This window comes from Argentina silus, assembly GCF_951799395.1.
Source record: "Argentina silus genome assembly, chromosome: Y".
NCBI lineage: Eukaryota > Metazoa > Chordata > Actinopteri > Argentiniformes > Argentinidae > Argentina > Argentina silus.
The window spans coordinates 37,111,189-37,121,735 of record NC_139654.1 but is presented as its reverse complement, the minus strand read 5'-3'; the positions used below and the strand labels follow the sequence as shown (position 1 = coordinate 37,121,735).

At 40.6% G+C, this 10,547-nt stretch overlaps 1 pseudogene across 1 annotated transcript; it reads left to right on the top strand.

Moving 5' to 3' along the window:
* Window positions 1-966: 966 nt before the first annotated feature.
* LOC310824099 (cytochrome P450 3A27-like) lies at window positions 967-10,245 on the top strand (annotated as a pseudogene). Its single transcript has 13 exons — window positions 967-1,037; window positions 1,207-1,300; window positions 1,563-1,619; window positions 4,046-4,145; window positions 4,279-4,392; window positions 4,905-4,993; window positions 5,104-5,252; window positions 5,574-5,701; window positions 5,824-5,899; window positions 6,124-6,284; window positions 8,958-9,177; window positions 9,381-9,543; window positions 10,129-10,245. The product of its transcript is annotated as a cytochrome P450 3A27-like (transcript).
* Window positions 10,246-10,547: the final 302 nt, after the last annotated feature.

Genomic DNA, 10,547 nt, shown 5'->3' with positions numbered 1-10,547 from the left:
CTTCCTCACTGCAGAGTCTACTACAGTTGGAGCAGTCAGAGAGCACAGCCTGGGCCCCTGCAACCAAACATACACCCTGAAATATGGTTTGGACAAAGGATCCCAATGTCAAGATAATATTGCTGTAGGGAGGCTACTCTATGACACAATACCATGTGGAAATGTCAATGATTTTCTAAAGATGAGTGGATAGTGGATAGTGGATAGTGGATAGTGGATAGTGCCTGGTGGGGTCGCAGACTTCAGGCAGATTGTTGACCTAATACGAAACATTAGTACTTTATTTGGACATTATATGATACTTTTGAAGCCCTGAAATAGTGGGAGTATGTTTACAAATGTTTTTTTAAAAACCCATTGAATTAAAGTTGAGAATCTCTACTTTGACCCCATAATAATTGTTTGATTTCAAATCCAAGTGTAGAGCTAAAAGAACAGAAAATGCTTCCTCTTTCCAATACTTATGAAGAGCACTGTATTCATGTTAATCAGTTGCTTCATTACTGTAATATGTGATGTTGTTTTGAACTAGTATTTTGAAATTCTGTTTTTAGGAGCCAATGATATAAAACAAGTGCATACATGTAAAGAACATAACACATTTTTAGAGGAGTTCAAATATGTAAAATTCAGTATTACTCGAAAGAAAATATTTGCCCAAAAATATTTGCCCCATAGTCCTTCTTGAATCAATGGGTCTGCAAACTATTAAAACCCGATAGGGATCAAACAGGCAGCAACTATTAGCAGGATGTTAAGATAAAGGCCGACAATAACATCACTGAGTTTTGCCCTCTGCGCAGGGATCCCCTTTCAATCATTCACTAGCCATGGCTTCAACTTCACCTCTCACATACTCTTTCGCCTGTGTTTCATGATCTGAAACAAGGTGTCATGACGGGATAAAATAATCACTTCAGCAGACGTGTCCGGGGTTACTCAGAAGAAGCGATTGAACCTGTAAAGATGGGTTACCTTCCGTACTTCTCCACCGAGACATGAACTCTCCTTGCCTTACTCATCACTCTGATCGTAGTGTAAGAAGTTTTAATAAAAGATATTATTTGTTAGTTAGTTAGTTGTGATAATACATACAAATGATAGTATTGATAATTACAGTTATCTAACAGTTTCAATGATACCTATGACTTGATCGTTTTGCTTTTGTTTCAAGTCAGATTGTTGATTTATATTTGTTCCGACCAGGTATGGATACTGGCCATATGGAATATTCAAAAAACTAGGCATTCCTGGTCCTAAACCCATCCCTTTCCTCGGGACGATAATGGGATATAAGAAGGTTTGTAGAGATTAAGCCCATAAACAACAACATTGTAGACTCATCCATGATGTGTGTTGTTGTGGTGAAAGCCATGGGAGCTGAATATGAATTGTTTTACCCAGAAAAATGGGCAATAAAGCTTTTGAACGAAAACGAAAAGAGAGGAGTGGGAGCCGGTCTGTAGTGGAAAAGGGCCATCATAGACTAAGCCACAATTCAGGTTTATGACAAGCATTTATGAACTGGCTATTTTTTTGTTTAGTTTTTTTGTTCCCAGGGTGGTTTCACCAATTTTGACACAGAGAGCTTCCAGAAATATGGGAAACATATTGTGGGGGTGAGTCTGCTAAACTGATCCTGGTTATTGTTAACTATGATGGATATATATATCTCTCAGTGTCTACAGTATACACTCTTAAACCAGGCGGACACTGTGCGATTTTCACAAACACAGACGATCCAACCGACGAAATGGTCTCATACACCAAGACAAATGATCTGTCTTGATGCAAGTACACTGCCCAAGCAACAATTTCATGCTTCCACATTAATAATTTGAATCTGTTATTGAGCGATTTAAGTTTTAAGCTTTTAAGTATTCTGTAGTATGGTCCCAAACACAACTTGTGCGTTGCCAATGTTTGACAACATCCTGGATTCTCATTGGTTGAGGCTCCTATATTGCCTATGAGCACGTCTCAAACTGCATGAATAAAGAGGAGCCACGACATGTCAGAATTCAAATCGGAAGTGATTGTGTCTTCCCTCCATGTCATTGAAAGGGCAAAAATGTAATTAAAAAAATAAAGAAAAAAAGGGTTCTAAAAGGATTCTTTGGTTGAATAACTCTTATGGGTTCCATTTGCAGTGCCCTGCGTAAGTAATGGGACAAGCATTTTTTCTTCTTTTGCATTATGCAAATGTCCAAATTAAGCACTCATGTTTAGTATTTGGTCCCCAAATACTAAACATGTATTTGTATGCAAAAGTGCAAAAGTCTGTGACCCATTGACCCAACCAGACGCTGGGTATCTTCTCTGGTAATGCTCTGCCAGACCTATATTGCAGCGATTGTTGTTTGTTTTTTTAGGATGTTTTGCCCTCCTCTTCAGCAAATTAAATGCATGTTCTATAGGATTCTATAGGATTCACTTTTTGGCCCTGAATAATTTCCTAGTTGCTATGGCAGTATGTTTTGGGTCATTGTCCTGCTGTATGGTGAAATGCCGTCCAATGAGTTTGGAGCAATTAAGCAATTAAGTTGTACTTGGACTGACAAGATGTTTCTGAACACTTCTGAATTCATCTTCATCAAAGGAGACAAGTGAGCCAGTTACAGTGGAAGCCATACATGCCCAAGCCATAACACCCCCTCCCCCATATTTCACAGATGATGTGGGATGCTGTGGATATTGGGCAGTTCCTTTTTTTCTCCACACTTTACACTTGCCATCACTCTGGTACATGTTTTTCCAGAACTCTGCAGGCTCTTTTAGGTACTTTTTAGCAAACCGTAACCTGGCCAGCCTGTTTTTGTGGCTAAGTAGTGGTTTGCACCTTGCAGTGTAGCCTCTGTAGTTCTGCTGGTGAAGTCTTCTGCGGATGGTAGTCTCTGACTCATTGACGCCTACCTCCTGGAGAGTGTTCCTAATCTATGGGGCAGTTTTTTTTAGTTTTTTTTTAAAATTATGGTGAGCATTTTTTGGTTATCCACTGGAAGTCTTCCTTGCCATTTGCGATTTCTTAGCTCACCAGTGCTTTCTTTCCTTTTAATGAAGTTCCAAACTGTTGATTTTGGTAGGTTTAAGGTTTTGGCTATGTTTCATTTTTTTCTGATATTTCAGCATCATAATGGCTTCCCTGACTTTCAATAACATCTCTTTGGTCCTCATGTTGACAAGACACCAATAGCAGACTGCACAAATTATGTGATGGAACACACCTGACGAACACACCTGTCAAGCCAATTGTCCCATCACTTTAGTGTAGCCTGAAATAGGGGGATTATGCATAAAAATGTTGTAATTTCTGAATGATAAACCAATATGTACACAAATAACATCAAATAAAAGATGAGAATCTCTACGTTCTCATTTCAACTCCAAAAAGAAGAAAAAATGCTTCACTGTCCCATTACTTTCGCACGATACTGTATAACCTTCTGTGGAAAAGGGTTCTACATGGAACCCAAAAGGTTTCTTCAAAGGGAGAGTAGAAGAAGAACCCTTCTAGGTAGCACTTTTTTTCTAAGAGTGCAGGATCTGTGATGGGTCTGTCTGTCTCTATCTACGGTATATATCCGCTTGAATGCCACAGCCTATTTGAGTATTGTTGCTGACCATGTGCATCCCTTCATGGCCACAATTGACCCATCTTCTAATGGCTACTTCCAGCATGATAATGCACCATGTCACAAAGCAAAAGTTGTCTTAAACTGGTTTCATGAACATGACAATGAGTTCAGTGTTCTTCAGTGGCCTTCCCAGGATCTGAATCCAATAGAACACCTTTGGGATGTGGTAGAACGGGAGATTCACATCTTGAAAGTGAACCTGAAATATCTGCAGGAATTGAGTGATGCAATCATGTCATCATGGACCAGAATCTCAAAGGAATGTTTCCAACATCTTGTGGAATCAATGCCACGAAGAATTGAGGCTGTTTTGAGAGCAAAGGGAGGCCCTACCCAGTATTAGTATAGTGTTCCTCATAAAGTGCTCTGTGAGTGTATATCTAACTATCTTTGTTTTTGCTGGTCTGTAGGATCTATGATGGCCGTCAGCCCATCCTGTGTATCATGGACACAGCCATGATCAAAACCATCCTCATCAAGGAATGCTACTCCCTTTTCACTAACAGGAGGGTAATACGCTAAATTGAAGTTGTTGTATGGGGAAAAAAACATAAGGGCTCCTTAAATAGATAATATCATTGTTATTATAGCATTATTAATATTAGGTTAATCTTGCAGTATATAATAATAATAATTTTTCTAGAATATCTATCTCAACGGGCCTCTGTATGACGCCGTGTTTATCGCTGAGGATGATGCATGGAGACGGATCCGCAGTGTCCTGTCTCCCTCCTTCACCAGTGGGCGGATCAAAGAGGTACAGTCCCATCTCTCCTCTCCTTCTTTCATTCATTCCTTTATACAACACAAATAAATGAATGACTAACAACTCTGACGCGTGTGTGTGTGTGTGTGTGTGTGTGTGTGTGTGTGTGTGTGTGTGTGTGTGTGTGTGTGTGTGAGAGTGTGTGAGAGTGTGTGTGTGATTTGTACTATGTGTATAGTGTGTATTCATTGTTGTTTGTTGTTGTGTGAAGCAGCAACTTTAATTAATTAATCCAAGACAAATTTTCATCCGGGACAATAAAGTATATTTGATCTTATCTTCGATAAGTTCAGTGGTCAGATGACAGAGTATAGAATAATAGTTCATCTTTGGAGTCACTTATTCTTTGACTATATACATAATGTATCCTGTATGGATGTATATTCTCAGGCTATATAAACATTAAAATAATTCCTGTTTCAAACATGATATTAATATATGTTTTGCACATATTAATCCACGTATCAATCATGATATTTTTCCATGTATCCTTCCCAACTCAGATGCTCAGGATCATGAAGCAGCACTCTGGTAACTTGGTCAGCAATCTGAAGAAGACGGCTGATAACGATGAGCCCATTGAACTAAAGGAGTGAGTATTTATCTCCGAGACGATAAGGTGAATTTGTAATTTCAGTGAACTCCCCCTTTAATTTTGTGGTTGTGGTTCTGGTGGTCAGAGATTGTGTGGTTGTGTTCCAGGTTCTTTGGACCATACAGTATGGATGTGGTCGTCAGTACTTCATTCAGTGTCGACATCGACTCCCTCCACAACCCCTCCGACCCCTTTGTGACCAACTTCAAGAAAATGCTCAAGTTTGACATCTTCAGCCCACTGTTCCTCACAGTCGGTACAACTGCCCCCATATAGCTTTCAGTCATTTTGTGCTTAATAAATGAAGCTATTGATTTCATTGATTAGACTGACATAAACCACACTGCCAATGGTTTGCGCTCTACTCATTTGACAAACACATGGGCCGTGTCCAGAACCAACCTCTAGTTCCTAAATGCTGGACACTTGGAGATCTGAGTGGATTGGATACAGAAGTGTCTAGGGATAGAGCCTAGGAGTTGTTTCTGGACAGGGCTGTGCATTGAATAGGATTGGAGTCACGTATCATGGTATTTCCTGTTCCTGTTTGTAACCGTGGCATTTCCTGTCCATCCAGCATTCTTCCCCTTCATGGGTCCTGTTATGGCAAACATGGAGGTATCCCTATTCCCTGCCTCGGTCACAGATTTCTTCTACGCTGTCTTTCAGAAGATCAAGTCCAATCGCGTGGCTAGCACCAGGAAGGTATGTAAATATAACTGATCAAATATACGATCTTCAGCCAGTATTGTGTAATACAATTGTAGAGATTTGGTAGCATCTGGTAGTTCTCATGTGATTTTGATCTGACGTAAGCCTGCTTCCAGAGTCGGGTAGATTTCCTGCAGCTGATGATAGACTCGCAGAAAGACAGCAACTCAAAGGGAGAGGAGCAGAGTAAAGGTGCCTGCCTTAAACACACACACACACACACACACACACACACACACACACACACACACTGTATACTAGCATCTAACACACACATACAGTACCTGCCTCAAACACCTATACCTACAAACACACCGTGGAAATACTCTACTTCGTCCCTTTCTCACACCTACCACCCCATTTCTCCCACTCTCCCTCTCCTCCCTCTCATTCTCCCCCTCTCTCCATCATCATAGGATTGAGTGACCACGAGATCTTGTCCCAGGCAATGATGTTCATCTTTGCTGGCTATGAGACCACCAGTAGCTCTCTGTCCTTCCTGGCCTACAATCTGGCAACCAACCCTCACATCATGACCAAGCTGCAGGAGGAGATAGACACTGTGTTTCCCAACAAGGTAACCCCTCTGCAGACTCCTATATAGTACTATTCATGTGGAACAGGAAATATGATAGTGACAGTGTTTTAGAGGGTACTGATGAGTGTGTAACCCCTGTGCACTGCAGACTCCTACAGATGGTTAGATAGGTGACAGTATTTTGCAGTGTGCTAATGTGTCTGTAGCATCCCTGTGCAGACTTCTGCCCAGTATTATTCATTTGAAACAGGAAGTAGATAGGTGTTGTTGGAATCTTCAGAATACTTAAAAGGCCAGTACCTGAGGACCTGAGGGATCTACAGGGTATATACCTTAAAAGCATGTCTGACATGCAGTGGTGTGCATGACCATAGAGTGATTTCTAAACTAATACAATCATCTTAAAATAAATTATAAAACTAACAGGTAATCAGTGCAGAGACTTGTGTGATATGTGCTCTCCATCTGACTCGTGCTGCTGCATTTTGTATCATTTGCCAAGAGCTTTCTTTGGTCGACCAGACAAGAGAGTGTTACAGTAATCAAGGCTGCTAGTAATACAAGCATGCATTCGTCTCTCAGTGTCAGCCTGGGAGAGGAAAGGTTGCATCTTTACAGCTGTGTTCTGTAAAGGTCCATGTAATATTCAAGCTTTCTAAAAGCTTCCTAACGGTTGTAATGACTATCTTTAATCGGTAGCGATCAGGGAACAAGATCCCTTATAATAAATCCCTTATGAATAAATATTTCATTTACGAACGCTGTTTTGGTTCGGAAAACACGCTTTTTAAAATGCAGTGTCCTACCTGACATTCGGTTTGCATATAAACATGTTGTGAGTGCCAGGGGTGTTCTAGGGGAGTAGACTGACCTTTCTCTGGTGGCTGCCTCTCCCAATCGTGTGCGCATGCAGAAAAACAACAGCTAATGTCCAACACTGCAAGTTCATTTGGGGGGATATATTATTATTAGGGAGGATGTTGTTGTTTGGACAACTTCAGACAGAATTTCTCCACGATGGCAGATTTCCGGCAAACTTACTTACTCTTCTTTAAGTGATACAAATATGTTTTAGTCACATTCTTGATATGGGTTTCAAAATTAAGATCTGAGTCAATGGTAACACCTTGTTTTTTTGCCTGGTGCTTAGTGTTACTGTAAGTAGTGTCTTTAAGTGTGCAGACAGTTTGACCAGGACAAGGACAAAGAGCATTTTGGCATCAGCATTAATTAATTAATTCTAAGGTCATTAAGAACCTAGTTAATAACTTAACAACATAGTGCTATCTCAGTGCTATGATCGGCACAAAAGCCAGATTGGAACATGTCAAAGGTACAGTTGGGAAGAAGGAGATTATTTAACAGTTTGAACACCTTTTTTTCAAGAATTATAATTTTTTTGCTTAAAAAGGGAAGGTTGCAGATGAACAGACCCCCACTTTGCTGAGCATTTCTGTATGACCACTGCAAAAGAGTTCATAGTGCTTCCATGTGGTGGAAGGTGGGGTAACAAGTCATCAAACACATCTTCAGGTCTTGCCTGAGTGATCCTCCTCACCTAATATTGTTTCTCTTATCTCAGAAGTATGTTGCAAATTCCTCACATTTGTAGGTGGAGAGCAGATCACCAGGTGTCTTGTGGGCGGGATTTATAAGGCTGTCAATCGTTGAAAAGAGCACTGTTTGAGTTGTTATGATTCATTATCAATTTTGAGAAATGATCCGGCTTGGCGTTTTTTTTATTGCCTTATTAAAAGCAGAAAGATGCTCTCGAAGAATATCAAGGTGGACCTGCAGTTTTTGTCAGCTCAGACTTTCTGCAAATTCTTTTAAATTTGGCCACAGCCTTTTTCAGTTTGACTGGTGCTACAGAGTCGATAGTTGCCCTTAGTTTGGTGTTGAAGCTGGTTACTAAATCATTATCACAGGAGGAAGCTGTTGATGGTGTACTATTCATATTCATATTCATCATGAAATTCTCATCTGCTCAGCGACATGGCTAAATAAGTAATGGAGCGAAAATATATTTTTTCCCTACTTCTAATAGACTGACATGCATTCATGTTTAGCCAGGTTTCAGATAAAAACATTACAGTGCAGCTTTCGCTCTGAGATAAGATCAATAAAGGTTTTGCCAGATAGGGACCTAATATTCAAAAGCACCATGGTAATGTTCTCTGGGCTGTTCGGTGCTGCCCGGCCACAGTTAATGGAATGGATACCAAGTTATTCACATTTGAACCACCTGACAGTTTTCTTGTAGTCTGTCGACTGTGAGAGGAAATAATAGACTATAGCACATTCAGTATTCCAAGCAGTCAATCCACTAAAAGCAGCCCAGTTTAGTGGCATTTTGACTTCTGATTGATCCTTGTGTACATCTATCATTTACATTGTTCAGTGGAATCTAAATGTATTTTCTTCTAACTATCAAGATAACATTATTTAGCGATTTTTTTGTTTATTCATGTACAACAAAAAAGCAAGTCTCTATTACACACGTACATTGAAAGTAATGGCGTTCTGTATGCGGGTGTCATGAAATTAGGCTATGCAGATTACAATAAGTACAGTACTGTGTTCATTTCCCAAAAAAAGAACACAAAAAACTAACAGCTCTTCAGATTTGCGACGAAAAAGAGTTAGTTCTGGCCTACGGCTACGTGAACGACCAATCACTAGTGCTCATGTGAGTGTAATATCCCTGTTCAGGCTCCTATCCAGTACGAGGCTCTGATGCAGATGGACTATCTAGACAGCGTGATCAACGAGTCTCTCAGGTTGTACCCCATCGACTTGAAAGAGTCGCCAAGAAATCTGTTGAGATCAGCGGCATCACCATCCCCAAGGGTATGGTTGTCATGTTACCCATCTGGACCTTGCACCGTGACCCCGATGTGTGGGAAGACCCAGAGGAGTTCAAACCAGAGAGGTAATGGGCCACATCTTAACCACAACCACAATATCAATCACAACAGCAACGATAAGAGCAGTGTTCCACAAACAACCATAAAACAAACCTAAATGCGACGACCAAACACAAACAGGTTTCTTCAACCATGTATAACCATCATATTACTGTGATTTAATTGATATGTTCTTTAACCCCTCCTCCTCTGAACTCTCCGTGTGTAGGTTCAGTAAGGAGAACAAGGAGAGCATCGACCCATACACCTACATGCCGTTCGGGTTGGGCCCACGGAACTGTATCGGGATGCGATTCGCTCTGGTATTGTTGAAACTGGCGATGGTGGAGATTCTACAGAGGTTCAACTTCACCGTCTGCAAAGAGACAGAGGTGAGACAAAATAATGATACAATGATTGTAAATATAATTTTGTACCTATGACTTTGTTGCGTTTCTATATGTAGCAGAGGTGATTTTGGAATCACACTCGCGTGATGTGGTAGCCCTGCCTGAGACATGTAAACTGAAGTGTCGCCCTCAGACCTTGAGGATGTCCTCTTGGCTTAATAGTAGCGTTTGTGTCTTCCACATGGGAGACCCGGGTTTGAACCCCCATACTACAATTCTGTACTTGCGTACTGCATGAGTATGTACTCCCCATTTAATTTCCCAGATTGCATTTTTCAGTACTAGGCGCCAATCATCCTCAGTATAGGCTACCTACTAAATGATGGAAGTGTGAGATTTTAAAAAAAGCTATTTGTATTTCTGCAAAACTCCCTCGAGACTTCATAGGGCCATTTTAATGTATGTCGACCCAAGAGAGGTTGTCCAGGAGTTTGAGTTTATTTGAATTTATAGTGCAATGCTACCCGAACGTAACAGTGACACTGTATTAGGTAACATTCATAGTGTAACGCTGACATCTGTTTTACTCGTTCCTTCATACTTTAACTGTGTGTCAACTCTCACCAGATCCCCATTGAGATGGACCTACAGAACACTCTGATGCCCATACGGCCCATCAAACTCAAGCTGCTGTCCCGCTGCCAGGAGTCCAACGACAACCAGCTCAAAGCAGACAGCCAGTGATGAGGACCTGCCCTGCTGCAGGTCTCTCAGTTATTATGTTACACATAGATCTAGGATAAGCCCCAACACTGGCTACTTTCAAAAATGGGCTTAAAAAAAAAAAGGGCTTCGCTTTTGCCTTAAATTGAAACTAAATTGGCGCTAATAATTGCACTGTGACCCTAAAATGCACTGTGACTTTTATTCTTTTTTTATGTCTTTTATGCGTTTTTATTCTAATTTTTTTTTCATGCTCTTTCCTTTTTATCTATTTTACGTAAAGCACTTTGAATTGCCTCTGTGTATGAAATGTGCTATATAAA